Genomic DNA, 19,762 nt, shown 5'->3' with positions numbered 1-19,762 from the left:
TAATTGCATGTTATCACGCAAAAAGGAGCTTAGAGTAACCAGCTCTCCTCTCCTGTTTCATATATTTTTTCCTTAAAGAAGATTATTTGTCACATTTAACAGAAACGCCAATCCTTCCTTTTGGAGTTGGATGCGTGCTGTGTTGCTGTCAGTAAACGAAACACCTCACTGAAAGAGACTTTGTCTGATCACCTTTTCACTGCTTGGTTTTCAGTAAAACGAGTCCAGGGAAGAGAGACGACTGGTTTATTGTGCCTCTCTGTGACGGCTGGATGGATGTGGCACATGGCAACCGGGGTGGTGTCACGGGAATGCGTTTAGGCGGAGCACGAGTTGGCATATTTGAACCGTGGCTTTCAGCCACGACACGTCGTCTAATTGACTCCGCTAATTGCCTCTGGAAGCTCCTCCCTGTAGGTTTCCACGTCCAAAAATAAACATCTTTTCCCTAGCACCCTCATGCATGCCACGCTGATTCAAATCACACGGCTTGAGTTCCACACTTTCCATCTAAAAAACTGCTCCATTGCACTGTGTGGTTGGGGCAGGAGCCTAGATCGTTTGCACGAATTCCCTCGAGTCCATAATGATACCGTCTTGTTAAATCAGATTGATGTTTATTTCAATGTGGCGCCTGTCATCCCCTTTTAAGACTCCCCCCCATTCCCGATGGTACATTATAGCTCCCCTGCTGCTTAACAGGTTCGAACTTTCTATCCGAGCCAATTTGCGTGACGGAGCAGTTGCTTCGACCTCCCCAAAATAAAGACGCCACGGAGCGAGATGAATTTTAATCAAGCCCCTGCTCAATTAGACGCCAGCGAAGCCACTAACGGCCGCCTCCGCATGAATATAAAATTGCCCTCAGCCTCGTAGATCATCTATTGCAACAATCAGAATTGATCTTCCTCATTACCGAAGGTTCAAGTGCAGATCAAAGGCCTGACGCTTGTCCAGCCGTCATCGGTGCTCATTGAATCTTGAGCTGCTGTGTCCCCGCAGTCATGATGTCATAGATTCTCCGTTCCATCAGGTGGATCCATTAGTGCCATGTCTGGCTGCAGTGTCGTTTTGATAGAGCGAGAGATCCTGTCAGATTTGCCCGTCGCTGTGCTGTCCCAGCTGAAACTGTCCCCCTGGCCCACGGCCTACGGCTCAGGGAAAATTGAGTGCACTCCTGCGGAATTCAATATGACATGCTGGAAATAATGGCCTCCTGTCTCACAGATATCCATCAGACAGCCCTAGACCCTTGTAGACATTCAACTGCAATAAATAATAAATCATGTTGGGATGATATTAATAAGGTCGGTTTAGAGATAGTCATTGATTTGGTGACTGCATGAGTAGAGTCAATGTCCGATGGCCTCTGTGGGTACAACATCTAATATTTTTGGGTCTTAGGTACATGATACCTGGTTTGTCACCCTTAAAGACTTAATGAAATTACTTGACAGGTGTCAAGGTGTAGTTTTATTCCCTGGATTGATGTATTTGCTACATTAGTATATAGATGGCCTTAAAGGCATAGTTCACCAAAAGATGAAAATTCTTTCATCATTTACTCACCCTCATGTTATTCCAAATCTGTATGTTATATATTTTAAAGAACGCTGGTAACAAAACAACATCAGCCCCCATTATGGCTGTTCAACTATTAATCGTGATTAACCGCATCCAGAATGAACGTTTTGTTTTTACATAATATACATCTGTTGTGGATATTTATTTTGTATTTATAAACGCATACATGCATATAATTAAGAAATATATAAAAATGAATGATTGTTTGTATATAATTAAAATTCTATATAAATATTCATATATACATGCAGATATTTCCTAAATATATACATCTATGTGTACAGCAGTAATGCGAAGCTCGGCAAAACATGTATTTAGCCGTCATGTGTGCGGCGCATCTTGTCAAAATACGTGCCTGCTGCAGACGCGTCGAAAGGGTTTTTAATTAAAAAAACGCTCGCGTTTGCTAGATACTCGCTTAGTCTCATGTGTAATCAGAGTTAAGTGTTAACGCAGTGTCTTCTGAACGCGAGCGTCTCTTTTATCATAAACCCTTTCGACGCGTCTGCAGCAGGCACGTATTTTGACATGATGCGTAATGCACATAGGTTCACGTGAGGCGCTGAACACGTAGTTTGAATTCCTGCTTCCCCTGAAGAGGAGGCGCCGATCGCCACTGATGTGTACGTGCATGTGGTTATAAATACAAAACTTTTATTTTGGATGCGATTAATCGCAATTAATCGTTGAACAGCCCTAGCCTCAATTAACATCCAATGTATGAACACTAAACCACTCAGACATTTCTCAAAATATCTTCTTTCGTGTTCCACACAAGAGTCACATGCAGGTATTGACTCGACATGAGTGAATAAATGACATGAATTCTTATTTTTAGGTGGACTGGCCCTTTAAATCAAACCTAGAACTCTTTTGTCTTTAATAAACTTGCTTAAATGAAAGTTGTCAACAGCATTTACGTTGAAGGTTTTGTGATATCTTCTTCCATTGCCGCACGAGAGAGCGTGGTAATTGTGCGAGCTGTTTTAGCATGCAGAGTCACGGACTGAGTCGACTTCCTCGTTCATTTACCCAGACGCCTGAAGTCTACGCTTCTGCTGAGTCGGCCACATTGCTTTCATGGTTCAGGTCTCATTAGGCCTCTAATATCTTAATTCTGTACTATCTATGAAGCCATACTGATGCCCAAAATGTTTTACCTCATGTAAATGCATCACACAATTAATGCCTGTTATGTTAAAAAGTTCATTGGCCGACATCGACCAATTCTCTGCTGGTGGTAGAATTTTGAGTCTTGCTCTCGTTTCAACAATAAGGGACTGTGTTCTCTGGCAAACGCCGTATGGTTGCTTTTAGTTCATTCTGATTTCTGAGAAAAAGACACTTTACAAAGACTGCAACGCTGAGGTGAATATTAGAATGGGGTTATTTACTTCATTGGATATTTATTTAGTGAACCAGGGACTAAATCACACAATCTAATGCATTCCGGTCTAACACCAGAAAATGTGCCGTTTCGCAGAATTCATTTTTGTATAAAAAGGGCTTTGTGTTTCTAGAAAATTGCTTTTTATGAAGTATGCAGAGTATTTTGGGAACAAACCACATGCTGTCAGGCTGATCTGAATGGCAGATGTGTTGGTTTTTAGGCAGACTGACCACAGGGGTGAATCTGTCAGGACTGACCAAAATAAATGAGCACGGCGTGATCCAGTCGCCTGAAGAAGGATATCAGGACAGTTCACCCAAAAATAACATTTGTCGTCATTTATTCACCCTCAGATTCCGAAGGTTTGTTTTTTTCTTGTGGGAAATATAAAAGAAGATAGTTTGAGAAATGTCCCAGTGGATTTGTGCCCACAACGGAAGTCAATGAGGACCAATGTTCTTTGGTTATAGACATTCTTCATAATATATTATTTTGCGTTCTGCAGAAGAAATAAAGTCATACAGGTTTGAGGCTGAGATTTTTTTGTCTTTGCTTGTCTTACTATCCCTTTAACAGTCGAAACCCTCTGATCATCTTTGCTTGAGATGTTGTGATGATTTGAATGCACTTTTTATTAGTCCATTACGTTTTCGAAAGGCTGTGTCATTGGATTAGTATTGGGACTGATTATGAAGCTATTCATTTTTTATAACCTCTGATATAAACTTCAGTAGCCAAAACTGTGTTCAAGTTAATGTATAATATAAATCTAAAACATAAAAGTATTTAGACGTTCTGATTGGCTGATCAAGTTGGCCTGCAATTGTGCAGAACAGAGCCAAGATTTTTCTTTCTGGCTTTATCAGCACTGTAACCGCTCTCGGAGGAATAGCCTCCAGCCTCCATCTCATGTGCAACCTTATCAGAAAGCTCGCTGACGGAACTCATTTGCCTTCAGCCTAAACAAATTGTTTCTTGAATTTCTGTAAATCTTGAACACTGTCGAACATCTACAACCCTTGTTTTCCGCATCGTGAGCAACATTATTATATTTCTGAAACGAGTTGCGTTTGTATGTGTCTTATTTGAGCTGACTAATTGAAGTGTGGCGTCACTCTCATTTGGGTTAGTATGATGGGATGCTTGCTCTATTTTTAGACCTCCATTTCAGCGCTGCTGTGATGTCATCTGTTTTGAGTCTTTTATTGAGTCTCGTTTGCTGTCAGAGCTGTTTTTTTAATAAGGAAGGGAGGCAGCTCTCTTGACAGCCGTTCGCCGCAGCTGATGGGGGAGGACCATTTTAGACTTGCCGTTTTGAAAGCTTTAAAGATTGCAGACCGTAGCTGTACCACCCCCCCCCAAAATGATTTAGCAAGAAGATGGGGAGGAACAAATTTTTATCCATTAGTTAGCTGATTGGATCGTGAAAAGTGGGCATTGCAGAATGACAGAACTTTTGTGATGTACCAAAGAAAATATATTAAAATGAACACAAGTCAATATCTTGCCAACAATAAGTCAGAAATACCGTTGCATACTAGGTCACCAGCCCTGATGTTTATTGCAACTCCAAACATGTCCTAGATTGTGCGTCTTAGGAGATGGCACTTTCTGTTAGAAGCTCCACCGCTCACAGGAAGCTTTTTGGTATTGATTTTATTATAATTAATTATCCATCTGAATGAATGGACTTTAATATTATGAACTGCAGACAGGTTCTTTAATGAAGCTCTGATCTTTTACTCTGAATGGTATGAAGCTCTCAAATTTAGGTGGTTTACAGTCAAAGTTACAGGATGTTTTAAAGCCTTTTCAGTCATCGATGTAATGATAAATATTTATTTAATTTTTCTATTAACAGGTTCCGGTTGTATTATTGGTGCTTCTGGATATGTATAACTCCGGTCTGCAAATATTCTTGCCTTACAAAAAAGCTTTTGTGCATTTTGAGACAAAACAAGGGCAACATTTATTTTAGTCTAGGACTAGTCTCAATCCCTGTCCGGGAAACCGCCCCATAGAGTTTGAAATATCTGAATGTTTCATAGTTAATTAAACATGATTTTATTGTTTGATTTAATATTAATATTTATTTATTTCGAAGCGATATTTACTTAATTGGCAATTGAGAAGGCCACATACACATGTTCAAGTTTAAAATTAAAATGTAATTGATATTAAAAATTCATACATTTGATTATTAATTATTTTAAAATTATGTTAATTATAGGGATACAACAATACAGTTAACCCACGGTTCAATACGTACCTCGGTTTTTTACTCACGGTTTTCGGTTCGGTTCTGATGGCCTGGCACTTTAAAGTGTTTTTTTTCATTATTCTATGCTTATTTGACAGAAATAAGAAGAAGTTAAGAACAAATAACGCGTTTATTGCAATTTTCTTTATTTTACTTGACTTATTTTATTCTCTTTAAGCAAAAATCAACTTGTACAAATTCCTGGTGTATTGCATAATATGAAATAAAGCTCACAGCAGTTCTTTGTTTACTGTTCACCAACATGCCAGTAAAATAAGTTCCTTGAAGAGGTTTTGTGCATCCGTGTATTTAAAGTAACATAATGCACACTTGGGATTGCTGTAATGGCAGTAAACAGACAGACGTCCAAACTCTACCGGTCAATGGGCACGGAGCTTAGACGCTCTCCCTGCATGTGCTGGGAGAGCAACACGAACGTGCTGCTTTGTTATGCATTGTAAAACAGATGAAATACATTCTTGATTTGCCAAATTTGGACATTATCACTTTGGCACAATGGGCATAAAATAAAGCCGCTAGGTTCCTATGCTTCCGATGGTCAGCCCGCGTCTGTTTGTCAGCATTATACTCAACATCAAATGGGGTATATGCCAGCTAAGCCACTTCCGCTCTCATAGAGCTAAGGGGATTATTATTATATTATTATATGTAGTCTGAAGCGCTTCCAGTGTTGGGTGTAACTAGTTACTAAGTAATTAGTTACTGTAATTTAATTACTTTTCCCTTGAAAAAGTAGATGTAAGGGATTGCTCTATTTTTTCTGTAATTTAATTAGTTACTTCTGAAGTAATTAAACTAAATACTTTGTGTAATATATGTGTGTGCAATAGTGGAATTGACATCAAAATCTAAAGTCTAACTTTAAAATCTGTGCTTTAATGTATATTTTTTACATTTGTAATCAGGGTTTTTCCTGGCTCAAAATGAGGCTGAGGTGGTGCCATCCTGATCTTGTACACATACACGTAGGCCTACCGTACCTTTAAGTGGCTTAACCAAAGTTACTTTGAGTTTGACATATTAAAAGTTCTAATAAAATAAGATAAAAATGACAATTATTAAGTTGTTTAAAACATTACTTTTATTCAACCAAACAGAAATGTTTTTTTAATCAAAAAAGCTTTTTTATCATTTTCAACTAACTTTTCAGCCCACAACTGAATTAACCAGTATTTCTAAATGAGCAAAGCTCATTCACATCTTGCATTCTCTGTGGTTCACTTTAAATGATTCAAGGATGTCTTATATTCGCTAGTGACTGAAAAGTTCAATAGTTTAAATGAATCTGTTCAAATGAGTCATTCGTGTGCGAGTCGTTCTGAACGCAATGTGTGTTCATACTGGCGAACTCGCTGTGTACAGTATACGCTGATTCAACGATCCAACTGCACAGCTAAAGACATTACAATGATGTACGTCATGTTAATTTAATACATTTCAAGAAATGAAACGTACTTGGATGCAAAACAAACAGCCGTGAAACACAGGCTGGCTCTTGTTCTGCAACTCTTTTTAGCACCTCAGTGTGCTGATAACGAAACAGCGCCTACACTGTGGTGTAATGTCGCAACTGCAGTTACAAATGACAGTCTGTTAAATGCACGCAGCATTTCTTGTGAAGACTCGCAACACAATTTTTTACGAGAGCCTGAGGCGGCACGACATTTGACGGAGGCGGCCGCCTCCAATTTCTCTATGCAGGACAAACCCTGGTAATACTTTGATCAGTTAATAATACTACTTTATGTAGTTTTATATTATTTATTTGAATGAAATAAAAGAGCCGTTTCACGTCTATCCTTGAATCACTTAACTAATCAAGCTTGATGTAGTATATAGAAAGTAATTAGTAATAAGTAATTAAATACTTTTTGGAGAGAGTAATTTGTACAGTAATCTAATTACACTATTGAATATGTAATTAGTAACTATTATACCATGGTCTGTTTGAATACTGGATTCTGATTGGCTGGAAGGTGTGCATTAATAGCCTTTAACGCACGGGTAGCTCCAGTCAGTTTGATTACATTTAAAATGAACTGACAAAATTACCGTCATTTTCACCTGTTTGATCTAAAATGACACTGTAAACATCAATAAAAGCTTTAACTTGGCAAATAACCATTTTAATGCACGCTTCGCGTCGGGTGGTTCTTCGCCTCCACGCTGTGCATTAAAATCCTGTAATGCACGGCTAGCTGTGGATTATCCCTTACGTATTTAATTGCTTTTTCAGAGTAACTTGCCCAACACTGAGCGCTTCTCATTTTTTGTTGTAAATTTATGACGTAGTGTTTAAATAATTTGACTCGTTGGATAATCGTTGACCGTAATCCTATGTGCATCTTGAAGTGACCGAGTGAAAAACGCCATTGTTCCCTATGGACACTATGTGTGCCGGATGTAACAGAGCTGGCTGAGATTTTAGTTTATCTATTTCAGCGCGCAGACATACAGACAAGCACAGACAGAGCCAGTTCAGAGAGTAATAAAACGCACAGAAATTATTTAAACACGAAACCGAAAACAAAAACGTGTAGGTCGTACTGAACGGTTCAATATTAGAATTGTTTCATTGATGCTTATTTTTTGTTGTTGTAATTTCTAAGCTTATTTATATTGTACTAATCATTTCACTGGGCTATATCATACCATGTATGCTAGCGTATGTGAAAAATACATTTAGTAAATCGTTAACCTTTAAGCAAAGAAGAGTGCTTAAAATGAGTTCATCATCATGTACTGGTGTTGGTACAGCTGACATCACGACAGTCTCTTCCTCACCTCCAGCTCATCTGCGTGCCACATTCTTATGAGTCTTGTTAAAGCTTTTCAGACTTGATGTGGAAGCAGACAGGAGGTGTTTAAATACTGATGGTTGGGCGGAAATGAAGAACACGTCTAACATCTGGTTCTGGGGAAAATTTGTTCATTTATCTCACCATGTTCTAGAACTCCTTGTATTTGAAGAGTTTAGGAGGATGTAATAAACTGAGCTCTGGCCTGATGTTTTATTCCTCTCTCTTCACAGCAGGAAGGATCTTGCTGAGGACTGTTAGAGGTCAGAACATCGTTCACTGCTCTGAAACAGCGGGTAAGTGAGTCTGCTGTGAACACGCTCAAACACATACAGTACAGAAGGGGCTAAAGAGGGAGAGACTTGATGGTACAATACAACAAATTCAAACTACTGACATTTTCTTTCTGGGTGTTGTTTATGTGTACTGTAGCTTCCCTGAGGATGTGACTAAAGCTGGATGTGATGTCAGATAGATTTACCATCTAATATACAACATTGTGAATATTGCAATGTTTGCTTTTTGGTTATTAAATTATTTTTTTGAGAATGTGAACCTCCCTTGTATGGTGACTGCAGAGTACTGTATATTTTCTGTATAGTGTCTGTGGTTTGAACTTCTTTAGCACAATGGTATTAGTATTTGCAAGTTTTATTTATTTCCATTGGTTCATTTACTAAAATACTAAAACCTATTTTAAAGTAGGGCTCTTCAAGGATTAATTGCGATTAATCGCATCCAGAATAAATGTTTGTGTTTACATAATAATATGTGTCTATGCACTGTGCATATTTATTTTGCATTTATAAACACGTACACATACTGTACATGTATATATTTAGGAAATATTCATATTTATAGATCATTTAAATGGCATAAACAACTATTCATTTTTATTTTTTCTTTAATATGTACATGCATGTGTTTATAAATACAACATTAATATGCACAGTGCACAGACATATATCGCATAAACACAAACTTTTATTCATCTGTGAATAACCCAGTTTACAGCAAGCAAGGCATGTTTCAATTACTTATATACTGTATATAACTTTGAAATAAAATGAGAATCGATTATTTTGCATTTCAACGTATGAAGGTAAATGTTTTTTTCCCCTATATTGTTATATCGCACCATATAAAAAAATATAAATATAACATTTTTGTGAAAAGCGCTTTTGAAAATATTCTGAACTAGATATTTGTTCATTGTTGTGAATCTACTTTTATGAAGATGACTGTTAAAGGGGGAAGGTTCATCCAGATCGTATCAAATTAGGCGAGACATTGTCTAAGGTGTAAAGAATATTGAAATGTACATTTTGTGCCGTGGTCGTATATCGCCCAGCCCTGATGTTTATAAAGTGGATGAAGAATGGAAAATTGCATCCATTTCTTATGGAAATATGAAACCAGCCCTTTAAGAATTAAAGACTTGCATTCATCTATTAAACAAGGGTGATATGAATATAGCCTTTTGTTCAAGGTTTCCATGACTTGCCTCGGAGACATACGGCTGCCTGAAAGATGAAATTACGCGGGGCTGGATTCATTTACCTCTTGTTTTTCAGCTCCTGATGATGTGAAATTCTGTTATTGACCAGTAACCAATAATAATCATATAATGTTAACTTGCGTTCATTATCATCAGAGTTAAGAAGTTATTTAACATGCACTTGCAGGGTCTTTACATTTTAATTTGAAAGATACAGCAAAATATATTTCATCGTTGAAACGGAGCAGATTTTATTTGGATCCATTCTAAATTTCTGTGCAAGCAGGCGGTTCAGAGGTACAGGAATGGCTTTTGAAAACGTGCATTGTTTCAGTCATGTTTCTACTTTTTTCGTTGTCGTTCCGCCGGCTTAACAAAACCTCTGGGCTTTGCACATCCCTGGTGCAAAGCCCCTCTTGTTGTAGAAGTAAGCCATCTAAAGACGTGGGTGCCAGGGGTCCGGAGCATTCTGGGATTTCGGGTTTCATTTGCTTTGAGGAATTAAGAGTCTTACAATACGGCAGACTTAAGACTGCAGTGAGAGCTGATGTGACAGGCAGGGTGGAGATGAACATCTCTACAGGTGATGCAGGAGAGATGCGATGCGGGAGGAGACTGCAGATGAGCAGAGATCCTCATATAATCAAGGTCATTCACTCTTTTCATCTCTTTCTTTTGCAGTCTTACACTCCCTTGCCTATTTAGGGTTGGCATATGGATATTAGTTATGGTATTGATGCTGTGGCTTGGTTAACATGTTCTTTAGATGCAGTGAGGCTTGGTGCTCATATGGGAGATTTCATTCAGATTTCAGAATTCAGGCTGTGATGTGTCACTATCCCTCCTCCCCTATTGGCCCAATCAGAACAAGCCAACTGTTTTGCCCAAGGCTAAGTTTGTTACAAGTTAATGTTATTTAGCTCAGCTTTCTCTGCTTATTGATTAGAGATGAATATAGTTGTTCCCTGTAGACCTTATTATAAATCTGCACACTGCTTTCCAAAAAGAGCAGTTCTTTCTTTTATCTGGGAGCTTTTGGAGAGAGTTCTGCTCAGACTTTCAATGATCCGATACCTGGATCAGAGCTACGAGCTCAGAGCCAAACTGTTGTAACACAACAGTCTGGCTCTGGAAGTTACATCTTTTTCTTTTTTCAACATATACAGTTTATCCATTGATTGGTTAGCGATGGGGTATAAACATTTTTGAGACTGACTTTGGGTTCCTCGCCACAGCAGAGCAGTGCAGTGTTGGCTTGCTCACCGGGAGACTGCATTTATTTATTTATTTATTCATTTATTTATTCAATATTATTTATTATAATGATCTTGCTTGGTCTATAAACACCATGCACTGTGCTGTGTTTTACCTTTCTGTGTTTTTCTTATTTGCTCCTGTAAAGCTGCTTTGGAACAATGCACATTGTGAAAAGCGCTATATAAATAAAATTGAATTGAATTGAATTGAACTTACAATGAGCACCAAAGTTAATATGCGATGATACAGGTGCAGAAAAAATTAACAGACCATTACACTTTTTTAGCATTTCAGCATTTCTAGATGTATCGTGTCCATTCTAGTCCAGTGTCTGTTGAATTTGAACAAAATCAAACCTCAGGAGTGACAAAGTCATCTAACAGCAATGTGAAAGACTGACAGCATGACAAGACACATGAAAACTGATAAAAACCGAGGTTAAAATGTTTAACTTTTCCTAAATGCATTGTATAAACATTACTGTCGTGTTGCTTAAAAGTGAATATGAACTTGTTTTCTTTGCAGTATTTGAGCTCTGAAAAAATACAGAGCATCTTTTCTGTTATTTTGACCTGTTTCTCCAGTTTTCATTTTCTGCAAATAAATGCAAATAGAAACATTATTTTTATTTAAAATATGGGAGAAACATTGTTCGTAGTTAACAGAATGAAACAAAAGTGATAATTATACCTAAACACATACTTATTAATAGTAAACTCAGAAAAAATAAAAATACATTTGAAATGGTCTCTTAATTTCCGATGGCTGTGTGTTGCAATTTATATTTAAAGTAAATGGTCATGTTTTGTCTGTTTTGTCATCATTTGACTGTTTCGAGACCTTCTAAGTGCTTTATGGGTTGAGAAGTTTGTTCCTCCATAAAAGAAACTACGCACATGTTCTAGTAACATTTTTCAATTGAATATTTGTGCAATTCATTGTGGTTTTCAAAAAAAAAAAAACGTTTAAATGGAGCAACTGAATGTGATACAGATCGAGGCTGCTGTGAAAGGAGGCGGTCACTGATGCACACTGACGTCAATATAGTTTCTGGCCTTTTGGTCTCCACTCCCTCACTGTTGATGGATGACCTCACACGCGGGACTGCAGTGCAGCGTGAAGCGTTTTGTTATGGGAAATGCAGATCTAGGACTTCTGCAGTGGGCAACGAAATCGAAGAGAGATAAATCTCCTCCAGCCGCTGTCCTTTGTTATGTAGAACAGCAATACATCTTTTCACAGCAATATTAAAATCTCTCTCGCATTTCATATGCGGGTAGTGGAGCATTAAATTCTATAATAGACCAGTGCTTTGTATGTGTCAGAACTTGCAATATCGAATAACGTGTTCATTTTCGTAGCTTCGCTGCCCTGCACTGGGCGATGGAAACTGGGATAGACGTACAGACGTCTAGGCTGGACCGTGTACACTACTGTATTATGAGATAAACCATATTAAAAACAATAACAACAGCTACCTGTAAATTTAATTATGAATTAATTTATCTTAATGATGGTTTGTTGTGCACAGAATTGAGTTTAAGAGTGTGGGCTGTTCAGGCTACATTAATAATGTCATACGAAGAAAGCGGATCTGAGCAGAAAATCAGATTTGGGAGACGCGGCGTAAATGTAGTCGTCGATCAGCGTGAGAACTGCAGAATCGCGTTGTTTTTCCCTGTGCGTCATTCATTTTTGTTATGGGTGAGACATGTGGGAGGTCTCGGCGCTCAGCCGCGGTCCTGTGAGTGCGGGGACAGGGAGTGCGAGTTCATTATTGAATTTGCTGTCAATATAAATAAGTGCAGTGAAATATACGGGCAAGCTGCTATCCTGTCTTCCCCTATAACTATAAGGCAGAGCTAAAGCCCTGGAGGTCTGGGCCAGTTCTGATAATGGTCTGCCAACTATTCAATACCGCCAATCATGTAGCTGCGTGTCCTTTTTGTCATGTGGACCGGGCGGCGTAAGGAAAACCCAATACATGTCCTATTTACCGCGGTAACTGGCCGAGGGCCTCTTTGATCGGTAGCTTTCGCCAGATAGTCTACGTTTGTTGTTTAAGGTCTGAATCCAGGCATTTAATAAAGCTCGGGATATAGCATCTCATATCAAAGCCTTGTGGATTTTGGGATAGAGGATTGTTGAATCCGTTACTGTAATAATAATAATATTTTTTTCCCCATTCGTCTAAAAAGTCGAATGCTGTCAGATATATTGCGGAGCTCGGGTGTTCTGCGACGTGTCTTCTTATCTGGAAGGGATGTGTTTGACTACATGAGCGCTATCACTTTCTGAGACCCTGTGATTGGTGCTGCTATCTGATCTTGTTGGAAGGGGTGTGCTGCGTGCTGATTGGCCGATTTGGATCTAGGCCTTCTTATTGTTTTACAGGATGTTTGAAGCTGTAATGCGTGTTTAAAATCAGTCAAGTTTGTTTCTTACTCTAAAAGACGTGTGCTTGCACTTTATCTTATTTAGTGGTGCTTAACGCTGCCATTCATAATGGATGAGTTCAAAATAAAGAAAACCATTGCGCGAGTGCTATAAAAATCTCCTCATCTCGATTCACAAGGGTATGCTTATAATAATCATTTATAACTTGAGCTGTTGCGTATGATTTTGCAGTTCTGCTGTTATTTGACTTCAAGCCGTGTACAGATAAGTATGTTAAGTAACCTGTAGTTTTAAGTTTCAAACAGAGATGGCGATAGAGAGGCAAAAGTACGTTTAATCCTTTTGTGGAGGATGCAGGTATCACTTTGTGGCGCACATCTGTCCACTACATGAAGTCACTGTGCATTATGGGGCACATATGTGCGTGACTGCTCTTATGACCGAGAGCTGTGTGTATACTGCCAGCCTGACCCACGATGCCATCAGCATGTGAATCAGCTTTTTCCTGTCTGGTGTGCAGGTTGTACGTGGAATTCAACATCAGAACCGCAGATTCACACGAGTCATTTCCACACACATACAGTAAGACTGTGCTGTGTTTATAAGAGCCTGTAGATTTCCATTTGAAAATGCTTGAATATGTTATTTAAGATCTCTGTCCCTTCGTGAATAGTTCATTTGTCCATGTTTTAGATAAACAGCCATTCATTTTTTGTTTTTCAAAAAAAGTCCTAACAAAGGTCTCACTAACTTCACAAAATCACAGATTTTTGGGGGGAAACCCTGGTATGTTAGGTGTATTCGTTTGCAAATATTTATGGCCGTAGGATTTTAAACTCTTAACAAAAGTCAACTTTGTACAGGTATAGCTTTGTCGTTGTAGTATTGATTTTTGTGTGAAAGTTTTATCATTTAAGTTTCATAACTTCTCTTTCACGACCTTGATGTCTTCATGCTCGTTTTTCAGGGGAGATCACGGAAACCGCTTCTATCTTTTTGGTCCTTTGTGCCATTTTCTGTTCCAGAGGTCATTTTCGCCCTCAACAAAGCAGTAATTGCCTGAGGCCGTCCTCTCCCCAGCACCCAGTGATAAACTCATGCCTTTCTTTTTTTGTGTGGTGACTTTAATCTGCAGTGGGATGTGACAGGGATGCGCAAAAATATGGCATCCGAGAGAGAAACGCAGAGCAAATTTCATTATGGAATAAATGACTTTTGGCTTTAAAAGTAAAACGATCAGTTTGGCGTTACTTTTAAAGGTTTCATTGTGTTTACTGTGTTTGTCTGTGAACAATTTGCCTTGTTTGTTTAGTTGTTAGTTGGTTGTTTTACTTTGTGTTTTCAGGCCGTCAGACTTTAAGCATGTTTGCAGAAATGGGTGTGAGAGGAAAAGCAGCAATGAACTTGTCCCTCAAAGCGTCCATGGAACAGCAGTTATGTTCACACCGTTGCCGTGCAAAATCCCATCAGATTGTTAATGTGTACGCTTGTTTGTTTGTAATCAGTTACGGCTGTGTATTAGCTGAGTATAACTGCACTTAAAGGTGGCGATTTCATCGGGTCATTCAGCAGTGAGATTAGATGTTGGAGGAAACGTAACTACAGGTTCACTTGATTAATGTTGCTGATGTAATTAGAATTGGGGCTGAGAAGACAGATGTGAGCACGTGTTTGTGTCTGTGCACTCGCTGCATGCTCTACGAGAAATCAGAACACATCAGAAATGCGACAGACTTATTAGGTGGGTGGAGAGGGGGCGTGTTTCTGTAGCCCTCTCTCTGTGTCTCTGTCCATTTAAATAATTTCTTTTCAAATAATTTATGTATTTGGCATTTTTATAGCTTTATGAGATGAAGAAAGGACAGGAAAGCATGCGGGCTAGAGAAGGGAGCAGGAGTCGGGAAAGAACCACAAGCCGGGATTCGCACTTGGGGGGGGTCCTCTTGGCTATCACGGACATGATTTTGACAGCTTGCAGTATGCAAGCTATATGTCGTCTTTATAATTCTGTTTGTTTTGTGATTTTGCATATCAGCGCAACAAATACAGTTGAACAGCAGTGCTGCATTGAGGTGCGTTTGGATTTATCTCTTGTGTCCCCGATGGCCTGATTCCATCATGCCGTAGCTGTGGGCGATATGATGCGGTCTTGTTTTCAGCCTGCGTGACAGACGATAGTTTCCACTGTCATGACCGTGACGCTCTGTCTATCATATATTGATCAGAATGTAGACAATCCGTCTGTGAAACTCAGACAGATCACTGTGTGACAAACCAGACGGGCACACTGGAGTGACACTTTGCGTAATGGTAGAGTTATGTTTGGGCTGTTGTCCAACCACTAGTTTTGTCTCAGATGTTTGTTTGAAGGGGCTGAGATAGGTTTGTGTATCGTCTGTGTTGCTGCAACGTAGTCTAAACTGAGTTTAGCAAGGACAGGGTTTGATACCCACATTCTGATACAAATGTAAAACCTACACGGACTGTAATTCACTTGGATTAAAATGTCTGACAGATGCATACTGTAAATGTCAAAATGTAATATTTCATCCGTTTTCACTAAACTGTGGGCAATACCGATAGCCAGACCCATTTGAAATCTGCACACATTTGTTTTTCAGCTGAATTCTATTTGAAAAGACAAGTTATTTCTTTTTAATGTTGTTTCAAAAATTGGTGAGTAATCATGGTAAATAACTGTGATCTCAGTATTGGTCAAAATAACTAATTCCTTCATCATTTACTCACCCTCTAGTTGTTCCAAACCTGTATAAATTACTTGCTCTCATAAACACAAAGAAAGATATTTGGAAAAATGTTATCAACTGACATTTCTGGGACATCATTGACTACCATAGTAGAATGTTTTTAAATTGAAGTCAAAGGTGCCCCAGAACTTTTTGCTTTCCTAAATTCAACAGAACAAAAAAGATCAAATTATTGTTCCTACTATTGTAGTCAATAATGTCCCAGGAACGTCAGTTGCTAACATTTTTCCAAATATCTTTCTTTGTGTTTATCAGAGCAAAGAAATGTATACGGCTTTGGAACAACTTGAGGGTGAGTAAGTGAAGACAGAATTTTCATTTTTAGGTGGAGTATCCCTTTAAGCATGGTAAAATATTTCAAGTATTGGCATTGAATACAAAGTTATCTGGGCAACCACAGTAACTCTGATCCCATTTAAACGCTGCTATTCTCTCTCATTCTCTGATAGTATTCCTTTCCCTAGTATTAAGCTGATTTCACATGGTTCTGTTATCTTATCTCTCAGAGTCACAGGAGAGTCCCAGGGGGCTGAGATTTGGAAATGTAGAGACAGGTTGATTTAATGTCTCTTGTGCTGCCTTACAGAGACTGGCAACGGAGGACACTCGGCATCGCTGAACATCATCACTTCTGTCACCCTCTATCTGTTCCCTTCTCTTATTTTACAAAGACTTTGGTTAGAGGTACAAATGTTAGTGCACAGGGCACGTTAATACGTTTCCCTTTACAGATTAAACATCGTAAGGTTTTCTCTGCGACTCCACCTTTTTAGATCAGCGCCATTTTTTAAAATCTGCTATGCTTTGTGGTTGAAAATTAGCCAGGGTACTGTTCTGTTTGATATGTTGTGTAATTGTCATTTTGTGGCAATCTCTGAACATCGAGTTGGAACCGAGTATGTCCCTAGGCATGTACTGTCACTCGCTTCTGTGCGAGTTACGAGATGTCCCATTTTGAGAGATGTCCCGGCCGCCATATTGGACAGGGCAAGAGGGCCCTATAAGCACATACGAGTAAATGGGGAGGTGCAGTTTTTCTGGATAAAAACTGCTTTAAATGTTTTGTACTGTGATAAAATAGAAGCATTTTTTTGTCATGATTGCGTGTCGACAAGATACACACACATTTTTACATTTCCTAAAATGCTTTTTTCAACCAGATGGTTTAGTTACAGCAGTAACAGGACCGGGCCTGCAAAGCGTATGGAAAAGGAGGATGAACAACAGGTGTGGAAAGGAGGTACTTGAGATAATACTCACCACATGTCAGAGAGCAGCAGGTCCGGCTTAAGCCTGCTCGCCCGAGGTGGGTGTTCTCTCGAGAGCCGGGTATCCTATAGAGAACCATCATGCTCCGCTCTTCACTACAACACTTCTGTCGTCAGTAAGGGCAGAATGCAAGGGCAAGCAAGGGTAGTTCAGCCAAGCGCCGAGTTATTTGACAGAATGCAGTGCTCAGCAGGAAAGCCAAGGCAATCTGTTTCTCAGGGACCTCTGTCAACCCAATATAGCACAGCGCCAGGTTTTCAAATCTCTCTATATATGCGGCTATTCTGGAATTGTTTTTGGTTTTTTAGTTTTAATGCCAATCGGAAGAATGCTGTATTTATGGGTTGGTATTACAGTTGTGGTCTGTTGGAATTTTGCTTACGCAAACTAATGAATTGTAAATTCTCTCAAGTGTTGCAATTGAAATGTTTACAGCAGAAAATCAGTATGCAGTCTGTGTAATTGAGGCGAAGAGCGCACGATTTCAAGGCTGGTTGTTTTTGGACTTTAAAGGTTGTCATTTGGTGTGGGAGAGGAAGTTTCCTTTTTCAGTGCGTAATTTGTATGACTAAGTTGTGCCACATGTGTAAAGTTTTCTTGCATTGAGATTTCTGCTATAATGCCCAGAGTTGTTCTTGTATAAACCTAGTGTTATTCCTACGCTTTACATACTAAAACATTTATTGAACAAATTTAGAATTCATAAGTAACTTGAGTATCTAATTTACATTAAGTAACTTAACTGTTAAATGAAGGTTATTTTTCCAATCCCAGGTCTATTAAAGGCATAGTTCACCCCAAAAAAAATCCTCATGTCATTTAAAACCTGTATATGACTTTCACAAAAATAAAATGTTTTTGAGGGATTATTCAGTGATTTTGTGTTCATAGAATGGAAGTCAATGGGGGACAAAGTTGTTTGGTTACAAACCTTCTTCGAAATATCATCTTTTCTGCTCTGCAGAAGAAAGTCATACAGGTTTTGAACTTGATAAAATAATTTTAATTTCTGGGTGAACTGTCCCGGTTTCAAATAATTGTTTTTAATTGCATGTACAGTATGTGCATAAAAATGTTTAAAATATTTTTTATATAAGATCCAAAACATATCGCCCATTTTACTGCAAACTCATCTTGCAATAGTGGTGGTGGACATGATTGCACGGTTCCTTTATTTAGTTCCTGGAGGCTACTGAAAACCGACTTGTCTTCTTAGAATAATATGGTGTGTACAAGATTATCAGAGATGCCTGTGGTCCCTCTGCTGACTGTCTGAAAGCAGGTGCTGTCTCATCCATGTGTCAGCGACTCGTACTTTGAGTCATGACCACATCTGCCGCTCCGCAGCACACTCTGTGACCTCATGCAGTTTTTTGTTCTTGTTGTCTGGATCAGTTCCTTTCTTGGGAAGTGTCTGTATAGATGCATTATAGATCTGATATCTTCTCAGAACTCGTGTGAGTAGGTTGGTGTTCAGTCTTGACACAAGTGAAGCGATGACCAGCGATAGCCTGTGTTTACCATACGGTCTTTTGTTTAGATGAGCTATTTAATATGATCTGTGATTATGTACGAGATCCGCTCCAGAGTCTGGCCGGAACAGTTGGTGCATTATGGGGACTGAAATATGAAGCCTCTTGGATGTAGTTCAACACTATAGAGCAGGACCATGCATGAAAATGTGGGCATGTCTTCGTTTTCTCAGATGGATTTATATGATTCAGTTTATTATTGCAGTTTCATCATGCTTTAGCTGTATTTTAATCTTCTTTTGTGTATTTAGTAGGATTCACAGTACATTCATATTCTGTGTGTTTTGAACCAAGGTGAATGGTGCACTTTTTGGCTAAATTTGTTCTTTAAACATTTGATTGGTTTACGTTTAGAAAGTAGTGATCAATGTATATTTCCAATAAATAGAAGGCGTTTCTCAGTTTTAACGTTTTTTTTAACACGATTAAACACAATGAATCCAGTCAATTATGAGCTTTGTGTAAAAAATCTAAATCGGATTATTCACTTCTATGGTTGGGCTATAAAAAAGGTTTAAATGATGATGCATTTTGGATGTCATAATTCATAATGAATGTTTGCTTTTTTTGTTGATTGTGAAAAAACCATGCAGTATTTTGGCTAGGACCATTTTGTCCTTTGCTTCAACAAGGACAGAGATGCCAGTAAGGTGCAGGAAAGCCAAAACAACACATCCTCACCGCTTTTACGAGGTGGCAAATTCATATCAATTTGTATGTTTTATTACGATTTGCTTTCGCGCCACTAGTTCACCCCAAAGGAAAATTCTGTCATCATTTATTCACCCTCTTGTCATTTCAAACATGTGAGTCTTTCTTTCTTCTGCAGGACACAAAAGAAGATATTTTGAAGAATGTTGGTTTGACAAAACCGTTTGGTCCCTATTGACTTGCAATGGTTTTGTGTCCATACAATAGAAGTCAACGTGGACCAACAGTTTTTGGTTACCAACTTTTTTCAAAATATCTTCTTTTGTGTTTTGCAGAA

The 19,762-nt window shown here is 38.7% G+C and overlaps 1 protein-coding gene across 18 annotated transcripts in view; it reads left to right on the top strand.

Annotated features, from left to right (window-relative positions):
- adarb1b (adenosine deaminase RNA specific B1b) overlaps positions 1–19,762 on the top strand; it is a 199,845-nt gene that overhangs the window by 120,773 nt on the left and 59,310 nt on the right. For 17 of the 18 annotated variants that reach the window (XM_057335688.1, XM_057335684.1, XM_057335677.1 and 14 more), the window contains one exon: positions 8,287–8,349. The gene's annotated coding sequence lies outside the window, so the exon portion shown is untranslated. The remainder of the gene's footprint in view (positions 1–8,286; positions 8,350–19,762) is intronic. The other variant, XM_057335691.1, reaches the window with a different exon arrangement.

Source organism: Triplophysa rosa, linkage group LG6, assembly GCF_024868665.1.
Source record: "Triplophysa rosa linkage group LG6, Trosa_1v2, whole genome shotgun sequence".
Lineage (NCBI taxonomy): Eukaryota > Metazoa > Chordata > Actinopteri > Cypriniformes > Nemacheilidae > Triplophysa > Triplophysa rosa.
The sequence above is the reverse complement of the archived record's forward strand: the minus strand, read 5'-3'. Positions and strand labels throughout refer to the sequence as shown.